Below are 13,727 nucleotides of genomic sequence, written 5' to 3'. Positions count from 1 at the left end.
ATGTATCAAGGAGAAAGCTACAAAACCTCTCAACAATTCACAAGGGATAATCAGCAGGCTAGGAGCATGCAACAGACAAGTATTACTTTTAATATTAATGCTATTAATGCTTATAATTCCCAAAATTATAATATTGTCTCTGGAGTCCAGAGACAATCCCATCTACCTCAAAGAATAGCAAATCCCAACCCCTATTATCCCATGAAAGGTGAAACATGTCAATGGAAACATCCGACCTATAACTGATCTAGTTGCTAAGGTGGATACTAATAATGGCAAGGTTACACAAAAAAGCGCAGGAGATAACTACTAACCTGCAGGAAGGGGCTACTAGGGGGAGGGAATTTCTATTGGTTGACTATAGGAAAGACTATAGATCTCCTGCCACCACTCTTCAAAATGCTAGAAGGCCCAAGATATAGGAACAATAACTTGATCCCCAAGAAGAGGGTAATCTTAGAAAGAACAACTCTTTGGACAGTTTATAGGGTAATATGGCTGATATGGTTGATATTGGTAAAACTTCTAAAGAAAATATAAACAATAGACAGAAAAGATTGTATGCCAGTCCTCATATTTTGAATAACAAGTTCACTTTATCTCTAAGTAAGAAGAAGAGAGATGCTCTCAAGAAAAAACAAGCTAGGGAAGAACAAAACATGTAGAAAATTCTCAATAAAGAGTTAAATATGTTTTGCTTGAAGAACAAGCAGGTATATATGTGTCCCCTCTTCAAGTGCAAGCTATTTCTACTGATGTGTGTGTGCTAAATAAAAGGGCCATATCAGAGTATCTAATTGTTGAGTACAGAGTTACTCATTCAGAAGATGAGGAAGACCCTAATTAGAGGGAGCAAAGTCATGATGAAGAAGAGAAAAACAATGTCCATTTATTGAATGCATTTGCCCCTACCATAGATAATGTTATACATGATGAAATGCAGTAGGTTACAAAGAAGATTGGGCTGTCACCTAGAGGTATTCATGGCAAGAAACACAAGAAGAAGCAGATTATAGCCAAAACTTCAGATAATGCTATGAGTAAGAGTAGCATCAACACAAGGTCTAAAGCTAAAAAATTCTGATAATCAATACACTTTGATGGAATGCCAGGAGTATTGATACTCTGGGGCTTTAGAAAGATTAAAATGGTTGAAAGACTACCATAAGCTCTCTATGATTGCAGTTTTAGAACCTTTGTCCAATAAATATCAACTTCACTTCTATAGAATTTAATTGGGCATGGATCATGCTATGCACAACTCTAACAGCAAAATATGGTTATTCTAGAACCAAGATACTGTGTGCAACCTTATGGATCAGAATGAATAGCAAATTACCTGCAATATCGGCCATGTAGCTTGCCCTAACCACTATCTCATTACCTTTGTATATGCTAAGTGCAAAAATTATATGAAAAGAGAGTCATGGGACAAGATACTTCAATTTTCTAATATGGAGAGACCTTGGTGCACCATTAGAGACTTCAATATAATTACAGATGTTGAATATAAGATAGAGGGTCAGACTTATAACATGAACAAGAGCTTTGAGTTTATTAGTGTGATAGAAGCCTGTGGCCTCACTGATCTTGGATTCTATGGGCAAAAGTTCACATGGTGCAACAATAGAGACAAAGATGCTAGAATTTGGAAAAGACTTGACAGGGCCATGGTTAATGATTCTTGGTTAGAAGTCATGCCTGTGACTACCGTTAATCATCTGGTTTCTACAGGCTCTGACCATTGCCCTCTACTGTTGGAATGTATTGAAAGATAGGGTACTACTATCAAGTATTCTAAATTCTTACACTACTGGTAGAAAATGTAAACTTTCTTAGCATTGTCAAATCATGCTGGGAAAAACTTGTGGAAGGAAATCCAACGAGAACTTTTCATCAAAAGCTGAAATTTTTTTCTAATACTCTTAGTAAGTGGTCAAGAAATGAGTATAGGGATATCTTTGCTTCAATAAAAGAATTTGAAGAACAGGTGAGACAAGCTAAAGAGGATATAATCAGTGACAATTCTGAAGGAAATAGGTCCAAGCTAAATTAGATAAATGCTCAATATATTAGGTACTTGAAGATAAAACAGTCTATTTTAAAATAAAAGACTCAATTAAATTGGTTTAAAGATGGAGATGCTAACACCAAGTACTTCCATGCCATTATCAGAGGGAGAAGAAGGAAATTATTTATCCATCAAATCAGTGTTGACCATGGTAATTCCATCTAGGGTGATGAAAATATTGCAAGTGCAGCTTGTGCACACTTTGAGAAGATCTTCACTGCTGAGAAAAAACTGATTAATGAAGAAGTTAGCACATGTATACCCAAGTTGGTTACTAATCAGCAAAATAAGGTGTTACAATCCTTACCTACCAAGGATGAATTGAAGGAAGTAGTATTTTCAATGAGTCCAACTTCTGCGGCTGGACCTGATGGAATGAGTGGGAAATTCTTCCAATCATTCTGGGATATCATCTGTGAGGACCTCTTGAAGTTAGTCTATCACTTATTCAATGGAAATTGTATTCCCAAGTTTGTTTCTCATTCATGTTTGGTTCTATTACCTAAGATTGAGAAATTTTGAGAAATTCTCAAAATTGCCCTTATTATACCTCACTAGCACGGTTAGCATGAATGGAAGAATTTCCCACTCATTCCATCAGGTAATTTCACTAGCACGGTTACTTAGAGCTAACATATGTTTTCAGACATACTCCTACCTTTAACAAATCCAGATTGGATATCTGAAATGAGCTGAGGTACAATAGGGGCTATTCTAAGAATTACTTAGATAATTGCCTCTATTGTACCTCAGCTCATTTCAGATAACCAATCTGGATTTGTTAAAGGTAGGAGTATATCTGAAAACATATGTTAGCTCAAGAAATTATTCACAGTATTAAGAGACCCAAAACTGGGGACAGTGTAGTGATAAAGCTTGATATGGCCAAGGCCTATGACAGAGTTTCATGGCCTTTCATTTGTCTTGTTATGAGGAGGATGGGATTTGGAGAAGTATTCATTGATATGGTGTGGAGGACCATATCAAACAACTGGTACTTTGTGATCATTAATGGTACAAGACATGGTTTTTTTGATTCTATAAGAGGACTCAAGCAAGGATAACCTCTATCCCCTGCCCTCTTTATAATAGGTGCTGAAGTTCTTTCAAGAATGCTGAATAATCTGTATCAACACTACCTGTACAGATGTTTTTACATGGAGAAGAAGGGCCCTTTGATTAATCATTTGAGCTTTGCTGATGATATAATTATCTTCACTTCAACCTGCAAATACTCTCTCAAACTGATCATACAGACACTGCAGAGGTATGAACAAAGTTCAGGTCAGCTTATTAACAAAGAGAAGAGTGAGTGCATGCTTCCTTTGAATACTAATTCTGAGATTATTTCAAGGGTCACTTCCATCACTGGATTCAAGCCTACTCATGGTCATATTACCTATTTAGGATGTCCTCTATATATTGGAGGTCAAAGGATCATCTACTTTACTAGTATGGTGTCCAAAGTGATCTTTAGAATTAGATGATGGCAGACCAAAGTCCTCAGCTATGGGGGGAGAGCTGCTCTTGTGAAGTATGTGCTGCAGTCTCTCCCAATTCATCTTCTATCTGCAATCACTCCTACTACGACTACCCTCAAACAAATTAAGTCTCTTATAAAAGACTTGTTTTGGGGTTGGTACAAAGAAAAGAGGAAATACCATTGGGCATCATGGGAGACCCTTAGCTACCCAACAGAAAAAGGAGGTATTGGTATGAAAAATCTTAAAGATGTGTGTCTAGCATTGCAGTATAAACAATAGTGGACCTTCAAGTATAAGAAGACTCTATGGGGGAACTTTCTGAGGGAAAAGTATTGCCAAAGTGCTCATCCAGTAATCAAGAAATGGGACACTGGTCAATCACTTATGTGGAAGCACATAATGACAAATAAATCTGAGATTGAGCCTCATATTCAGTGGCACATTAATTTAGGTTCTTGTAGCTTTTGGTGGGATGATTGGATAGGAATTGGCCCTCTAGCTAACCACAATAACTATCTACCTAGACTTAACAATATCACTGTCTCTAAGTTCTTGGTTAATGGATGTTGGAATGAAGAGAAAGTGAGACAACATGCACCACAACACCTAATACAGAAAATCCTTAATTTTTCCTTCAAGTATCAACCAGACCTCTTAGATACAGCATGCTGGAAGCTAAACTCAAATGGAAAGTTCACTTGTGCTTCATCTTGGAACTAGATCAGGTAAAAAAGGAACAAAACTATGACTGACAATATTATATGGCATAAGAATATTCCTTTCAAGATATCTTTTCTTCTTTGGAGAACTCTCAGAAGCAAACTGTCTACAAATGAAAGTATTAAACACTTTGGTCATGCACCTGCCCAGTGTTCTTATTGCTACAGGCCAGGGTGGGATAATATACATCACATTTTTATCTCTGGACACTTTGCTAGAAACATCTAGAAGTATTTTTCTGATTGCTGGGGTATACAATACAGCAGTAGCCCCATGAGAAGCAAGTTGATGAAATGGTGGTTGTCTAAACTAAATAATGAGGTCCATAAACTCTTATTGAAAGCTACTCCTATATTTATTTATTGGAACCTATGGAACAATAGATATGCTAGCAAATATGGAGGCAAAAAGTCAAGTAGTACTAGACTGAAGTTTTCAGTCATCAAAGACCTTTATATGCTGATATTCAAAGCTTTCCCTTACATTAGTTGGCCAAGTGACTGGAAGGAGATACTAACTATGGTGGAAAGATGCAGCCATGAACTGAAAATCATCCAACTTATTTGGAACAAACCTACGTATAATTTGGTTAAGTTTAACACTGATAGAAGTGCTTTGGAGAATCCTGGAAGAATTGGAGATGGGGGTATCCTAAGAGACCACAAAGGAAAACTTATTTATGACTTTGCTGCACCACTTGGAGTTGGTTCCAACAACTAAGCTGGGGTGCAGATGCTCTAATGGGCATCACTTGGTGCCTTCAACATGGTTACAATAGGGTTATCTTAGAGGTTGATTCTAAGTTACTTGTGAAATGGATAAAGCAAGAGATCACACCACCTTGGACCATCAGGAATTACATCATAGACCTGCAGGAGCTGATCATAATGTTGGATTACTTTTAATGTAATCACATCTATAGAGAATCTAACTTTGCTGCAGACATTCTTTCCAAACATAGCCACAGGGTAGACAGCATGTTCCAATTCTACAATGTTCAACAACTTTCCAAGGAAACAAGAGGATACTACATTCTAGACAAAATGGGGATGAGAAGTTTTAGAAGGATAAAGCTGAAGAGGATCAAACAACCTCCTTAACTTGTATACCTTTAATTATAATATAAAAATCTCTATGTATAATTTCATAGTTAGAAACATTGTAAAGGGGAGAGTCTCCCTTGTTTATTGCTTTCCTAAAATAACCAACTTACCACTAGAGGTAAGGAATATAGTAAATTTCTTCTCTTTTTCTTGCCGGTGCAGGTACATGCAAACCTGCAACATATCATCCAACAATTGGAGGCCCATTCATGTTTACTAATTGGTACAGCAGTGGCATGGTGCAACATTTGACAACTTAGAGCTTGTTTTGGAGATGCAAGAATAATATAAAGCTACAACACTTGAACCAACAATTGAAACTCTTTTCTTGTTTTTTTACTTTGTCTAGGCACTCTACACAGCTGCAGGTTCCAAGAACAAGATCCGCAACATCCTACAACTTGGACCATCAAAGAATTGCTGGACTAACTAATCAACACCATCAATAACTTCCAAATTTTCCAAGATACTCTGCAGAGCTGCTGGAGGTCTGCAATCACACACAACCAAAGAGACATTGAAGAGCTACAATGGGGATGAAACTGAAGCTGTAGTCAGACCATCTAACATCCAACATACTACAACAACCTCCACAGCTGCAGCACTGATGTAGTTTGCCACCAACAACATCAACAACATTCCAGAATTCCAATGGACTTGCTATAAATGATGCAGCACATAAAGTCTTTTTCATATGTTTGGTCACACATAAGCAATGATAAATTGATCAAGACACCAATGGGAACCATCTCCCTTACTGCTTAATAGTTTGGGACGTTAGTCGAATGACCCTAAACAGTTAGTCGACCTAAGTTCCACCTAAGATGTATACTTGCTCTTTTTTCAATTTAGCTATGTCTTGGATAAGCTATAGCTTACTTGAATAGGAATAGGTAGTCATTTTTCTACTTTGGTTATGTAAGGGGAGTGTCTCCCTCTTTTATGCATTCTTAGAATCACTGTAATGAGAGGAGTCCTCTCTTAAGTGTATAGTCTATGTTTGCTACTTTCTTTTACTATTTTCCTAGATGCCTTGTACTGAGAAGAGTCTTCTCATAAGTGCATAGTTATTTAGGGGGCACTGTATTGTATTCGGATGAGCCGATTGACCTTAGTAGGTTAGTCGAATTATGAACCACCTTAATTTCAGAGGTAAGGTTTATGCCCCCCTCCTTGTATTATTATGTTTTTATGTATAATAAAGCTTGGGGGTGTGAGGCTCATCCCCTGGTCTCCATGAGGGTAGGAACCTCCTGGCAAGGCCCGTTTTCCAAAAAGAATTGACTTTGAATTTTAGAAGAATGATTTAGAATGAGGGAAATTTCAATGGATTGGGTAGATATAGGTTTGAACTTAGCCATAATTGTGTCTAGGTTCATTGAACTGAACTTAGGAAATGATATAAATACCCTTCATTAAAAATTAAGATTTTGCCCTATGAATTAACTCTACGAGTCGTAGATAAGATGACTAGTCAACAAGATGACTCATCCTGCAGGCTTGGGAAAACTTTGAAAAGTTAAGCCTCTGTAGTTTGCAAATGAGTCATTTCTATGACTCGTCTTTATGATAATGAGTCGTAATGTGCATTTGTCCTATAGGTTTTACACACTTATGGATATCTGAACCTTCACTTACGAGTCATGTCAGTAACTCTTCCAAAGGACTATAAGTCATAAACATGACTCATCTTGAAGGTGTTGAAACCTGCAAAATTATAGAGTTTGAACTTTTTGAACAAGTTGTTCTTACAATTCGTTAATAGGACTACGACTCATCCTATTGAGTCATAGAACCTCTCCTGAGAGTAGTTCTGGGTAGACTCTTGGGACTCATTCTATGACCCACTCTTACGAGTCATAGGAATCCCTACGAGTCGTAGAGTGACTCAAAAACATGAGGTCAGTCCCAAAAATTAAAATTTCTCCTTGGTTCCTGATGTACTATGGAATTATGACACCTTTAATGCTTTTAACTTAATAATGTGCATGTATTTTTAGTATTTGTTTAGCATATTTGATATTAGTTGTACTTATTTTGCATGAAACTATGTTGGAGAATTGGTTGAGGAATCACAGAAATGAAGGAAGGAATTTTTGGTGTTTATGAGCTCATTCTATGACTCGTCTTTATTTATACGGTTCATACAAATCAATCGTACAAAAATAGAGGAGAAAAATAAAATCTAAACTAAAGATTATAAGTGAAGTAAATGACTCATTTTCAGCCTTACGGGTCATCAAGTGAAGTCGTTAAGTAGAAGTGCAAGACTGAAGGCAAAATGAATAAGAAGATCCTGTTCTACGGTTCATCCATATTCCTACAAGTCGTACAACACACACGTAGCTTGAAGTTACCGATGATTAATTCTAAGACTCCAGTTGATGAGTCATCCTTAGAGTTACTAGCTGTAGCAATCAATCGTGAAGAAGAAGAGTTCGTCAGTTCAATATGAATGATTACGAATTAGGTCTATGACTTGTAAGAGTTGTTACAATTTGTAGAAATGAGTCGTAGACTAGAACCGACATAAGGTTTTTTATGTTTTCCAAATTCATATTTACTTAGGATTATTTGTTTATAAATACACTTTTTAGGTTTAGTTTACCTTATTCACATTTTTGTATTTGAGAATAGAGCTTGATCTACTTTTGGGTTTTATTCTTGAATTCTGATTTTTGTTATCGATATTTTACGTTCGGATTTTATTAACGATTTTGGATTCTCAAAATTACTATTGTAAGTTCATGATTGCTTTTAACATAAATATTATTGATTGTGATCGCGTAGTTATGAGTAGCTAATTCCCCAACTCGGTTTGTGAGAGCCATGAAGAATTAATGACGTAGAACTTAATAAAAAGTAATTCTTGAATAATGTGCATGCATGTATTATTTTTCCTTTCATTTTGATTGCTTTTTAATGGTTGCCAACATTAGAACTCTCCCTATACTTACTTGCGGTATCAAGGAGGTAACGGATAGGAAAAAAGATTAAATAACGAGATTTGGAGCTAATCATCATCATCTAATTAGTTTGAACGGATCAAGGGATAGCTAAATCTGGGATCATTGGTAAGGGTTAGTAAAGCATACACTTGTACATGGATCAAGTTGTGTAGAAAAATTTACTTATTTGTTGGATCGAGGACTTAGGTAAAATTAACTTACCCATTCTACATATAACACTCTAGAAAAGTATTACTTATAAAAAAGTCTACTTAGTAAATGATTCGTGGGTATCACATAAAACCCTAGTTTCACTTCATATTGATTTAAACTACATTAAACTGTACTTTTGTTCGTTGACACTTGTTGTTTGATATGTTCATTAAATTTATAAAACTCCCCCCTTTCATTACGGAAATAACTTGATTACTAAAGCAGATAATAAATGACTAATCTAAAGTCTAAACTATATTTCTTGTGGGATCGACCCTAACCTTTGTTAGGTTCTATATTTGATGAATGATCATTTTATACTTCTTTAAAGAGGTGTAATTTGAGTGCATCAAATTTTGGCGCTGTTGTCGGAGAATTTGCCTTTTAGATTAAGATTAGTTTTTATTATTTGATTTGTAGTCATTATTTCCTTATTTTACGTTATTATTCTTCTTGTTTGTCTTAAAACAAGTTTTGATTCCTATTGCATGCCAAATATGAGAAGTCAAGGCATTCTTTTGATTTAATTTAATCCTGAAATTGAAAGAGCATTATGTAAGTTGGCGAACAATAATAATAACAACGACGAACATGACATTGGTGATGACACGAAACATCTTGGAGAATAACATGGCAATGCACCGCAAAATCCTCCACAACATCAACCACAAAATATCCTTAACAATCCACCAATGGCAAGACAACATCCTCCACCTAAACAACGCCCAGAATTCTGCATAAAGAACTACTATGGGGTCATTCTTGACACTATCAGAACTATGGGTGTTATTGTATTACCTCCATTACCGTCGGGAACTAAGTTTAGCATCACAAGCTGGCTGATTCAAATGCTTCATAATAGGGGACTGTTTGCTGTATTGCCATCCAAAGATCAACACATTCATCTCCAGACTGTGGTGTACATTTGCTAGAGAAGTGTTGACGACCCAGGCTTAAATATGGATGTCATTAGGCTTAGCATTTTTCCAGTATCACTTACTGCCGAAGCTTCAATCTGGCTGTCAAAAATTCTATACAATTCCATTAGAAATTGGGATGAATTACACAAGGCATTCATGGAGAACTATTTCCCATTATTGAAGGAATTAAAACTAATAGATAGAATCAAAAACTTCCAACAAATGCCCGAAGAGTTAATTTCTGGAGCTTGGGAGAGATTTGTAAAGTATCTACGAAGTGTGACAAATCATAGAATAGAAGATGAGTCACTTCTTGAGCTGTTCTACCATGCACTTGATGATAATGGAAAGGTTGTCATAGATACCATCACCGGCGGAGCATTCTTGGCCAACACCTTCTAAGAGGCCACATAGAGACTTAATCGTGTTAGAAAGACCAACCGAGCTTAAAGAAATAGGGACACAGAAACTTCAAAAAGCTCTTTTGTTGTTCGTACAAATCAAATTCCCAACACATAAAATGAAGAGGTACTATAAGAGCTCGCTCAATTAAAAACCAAAATCAAGTTGGCATTCTAAAGCATGGGATTAGAGAAAATCAATGCAATCGGCCATCAAGGTAGGGTACTAAGTTATGAAAATCATGGATATGATGAAGATGCTTACTATGTAAATGATTAAGTTGGTCTTTACGGACTAACAACCAAGCATCCAATCAGAATTCTTGGCGCCAAGGTCAAGAAAATAAATGTCAGAACTATAAAAACATCAATCAAGAGGGCCACTACAACCGTGACAACAACTACAATCATGAAGGTAACTACAATAGCAAAAACAATTACAATTGAAATGGATACAATGATCGCAACCGCAGGCAAGATAGAGAAGGTGATTGGGGAAGGAGAGATAACAAGAGTGGTGCATACATCCCTCGCAGAAATCAGGATAGGGGATCTAGACTAGCAAGGATCGAAGACATGATGACAAAGATATTGAAAAAGTATGACACAACGTAGGATAATCTTAAAGATTTATGTAGTGATATTTCCAGAATGAATCCAAAATTTGAGTCACACTCTATATCCATTAAGCTTATTGAGCAACAATTGGGGTAGATTTTGTCATCTTTGAATCCACGCCATAAAAGAACTCTCCCAAGTAATATAATTCAAAATCCTAATAATAACGAGTAAAGCGTAGCTATGACCACCCAAAGTGGCATTCAAAAAGTGGATCCACCAATGCCAGAACTTGAGGATGATATATATGATGCGGGTGTTAGTGAGGATGAAATAGAATGCAAAATTGAGGAAGAAGCAGTAGGTGAAGAGATAAGCACCAAACACCCTAAAAAGGGAGATACAAAGCATGATGAGAAAGCAAGCAATGTAAAAAACACTGCTCCAACTACAATTCCAATGCCAAGACCTCCTCTTCCTTTTCCATAAAGATTGAAGAAGATAGACGAAGATGGAACATTTCTTAAGTTTATTTCCATGTTGAAACAATGTTTGATGAATGTTCCTTTTATAGAGGCACTAGAAAAAATACTGAGATATGTCAAGTTTATGAAGAATTTTGTCACAAAAAAGAGAAAGGTAAACTTTAAATCGACCAATAATTTGTATTATTGTAGTGCAATCGCCACTCTTTCTCTTATCCAAAAGAAAAAGGACCCAATAGCATTCACCATACCATGTACCATTGGGGTATTTAAATTTACAAAAGTGTTATGCGACTTTGGTGCTACAATTAACTTGATGCCGCTAGCAGTGTTCCAACAATTGGGCTTAAGAGCCCCCAAATTGATGTCAATGCAACTCTTAATGGCAGATCATACAGTGAAGAAGCCCATAGACATTGTTAACGATGTTCTAATAAAGGTCAAATCATTTATATTCTCTGTTGATTTCGCTATTCTTGACTGCTAGGTAGACTTTGATATTCCTATCATTCAGGGTAAACCATTCTTGGCAACTAGAAATTCTTTGGTAAACATGGAAACTGGCCAATTAATATTTCCACTAAATAATGAAGAGGGTATCTTTTATATATGTTAAGAAATAAAGCATCGCAATGATTTATGAGTTATTTCTGTGATTGATGTTGTCGATGATTTGCAATCAGAAAAACCTATTGAAGAGAGATTCGGTGTTAAAGCTCTAGATGTTGTCATCATGAACTTTGATAATATCATATTGGAGAGTATGATGAGAAAAGTTTTGTAATAAATGTCCTTAGGACTTTCAATCACACACTAAAGAGACTTGACTTAGACTTGAAGAATAGAGAAACTCCATCTGCAAAGCCATCCATCAAGCAACCTCAAACTTTGGAACTCAAAGTGTTACTATCTCACTTTCAATATGCATTCTTAGAAACCAACAACATTATGTCGGTTATAATAGTTGTCGATCTTCACCAAAAGCAAGTGGAAGCTGCCTTGGCATTTCAAAGGAGCAATAGGATGGTCCATATTCGACATCATAGGCATACCACCGTGCTTATGTACTCATAAAATCTAACTCATGTCGAACTTCAAACCAAGAATTGAACACCAACAACATCTCAAACCACCTTTGCAAGATGTAGTCAAAAATTAGATTATCAAGTGATTAGATGTTGGAGTTGTTTATCCAATTGCAGATAATAATTGGGTAAGTCCTGTCTAATGTGTACCAAAAAAGGCTACTATTACTGTGGTGCCAAACACAAAGAATGAACTCATTCCAATGAGGCCTATCACCTGTTGGAGAGTGTGGATGGATTATCGCAAGCTAAACTCATGGATAGAAAAAGATCACTTTCCAATGCCTTTCATGGACTAGATACTTGACTGTCTCACTGGAAAAGGATGGTAATATTTTCTTGATGGATATTCAGTCTACAATCAGATCTCAATAGCACCTAAAGACCAAGAAAAGACCATTTTCACATGTCCATATGAGACTTTCTCCTTCAAAAGGATGCCATTCTAATTGTGTAACACACCGAAGACCTTTCAACATTGTATGATGTCTATCTTTTTAAATATGGTGGAAGATACAATTGAAGTTTTTAGTGGTTGGTGACTCATTGGATGATTTCTTAGCTCATCTCCAAGATGTAGTAAAAAGGTGTGAATAGTGCAACCTTGTGTTAAATTGGGAGAAGTGTCACTTTATAGTGAAAGAGGGCGTAGTGCTAGGTCACAAGATTTCAAACAAAGTCATTGAGGTAGATAGAGAAAATATTGAGGTAATCACAAAGTTACTCCATCCCATCTCCGTCAAAGGCATTCAGTTCTTGGGGCACGCTGAATTGTATCAATTCTTCATCGACGACTTCTCAAAAATAGCTCATCCTCTAAGAAAAATACTAGAGAAAGAGACTAAGTTTGTTTTTTATGAGGCCTATCTAAACGTGTTTGAGGAGTTGAACAAAAGGTTAGTATCGAATCTAATAATCATTTCACCTTATTAGGAGTATCCATTTGAAGTCATATGTGATGAAAGTGGAGTAGCACTTGACGTAGTATTGACATAAAAGTGCAATAATATTCTCTAATATACTATACAAGCAAAGCACTGAATGTTGCTCAAAGAAACTGCACCGTGACCGAATCAGAGTTTCTTGCCCTTGTATTTTCTTTTAAGAAATTTAGATCCTACTTGTTAGGTACCAAAGTCATTGTATACACACACCATGCAATATTAAGATATATCATCGCAAAGAAGGATGCCAAGCTGATTTATTCAGTAGGTATTATTGCTATAAGAGTTTGACTTCGAAGTGAAAGATCAAAAAGGGACAAAAATCCAAGTTGCGGACCATCTTTCTAGACTTGAAGAAGAGGAGATGTTAAATCTAGAAGATGGAGTTGAGATAGATGACATCTTTTTGGATGAACAAGTATTGGCAGCATCACATGACATAATTCCATGGTTTTTTCGATGTTGCTAACTATTTGGTAAGGGATATAGTGCTATCCGAATTGAATGTTAACCAACGCCGCAAGTTCATGTTCGATGTGAAGAAGTTCTTTTAGGAGGAATCATACTTGTTCTCTATTTGTGCCAATGGGATTATTCATCGCTGTGTACCCAAAATAAAGATGATGACTGTTTTAGAAGCATGCTATTTGTCACCCATTGGAGGCCATCATAGTGGTATCCGGAAAGCATATAAGATTCTATAATGTGGGAACTACTGGCCAATAATTTATCAAAGCGCTCATTATTTCAAAAAGTCTTGTGATTGTTCTCAAAGGAAAAGAGGAATTTTAAGGA

The sequence above is a fragment of the Solanum dulcamara genome, chromosome 5 (assembly GCF_947179165.1).
Source record: "Solanum dulcamara chromosome 5, daSolDulc1.2, whole genome shotgun sequence".
NCBI classification, from domain to species: Eukaryota; Viridiplantae; Streptophyta; class Magnoliopsida; order Solanales; family Solanaceae; genus Solanum; species Solanum dulcamara.
This window is presented reverse-complemented; position numbering follows the sequence as displayed.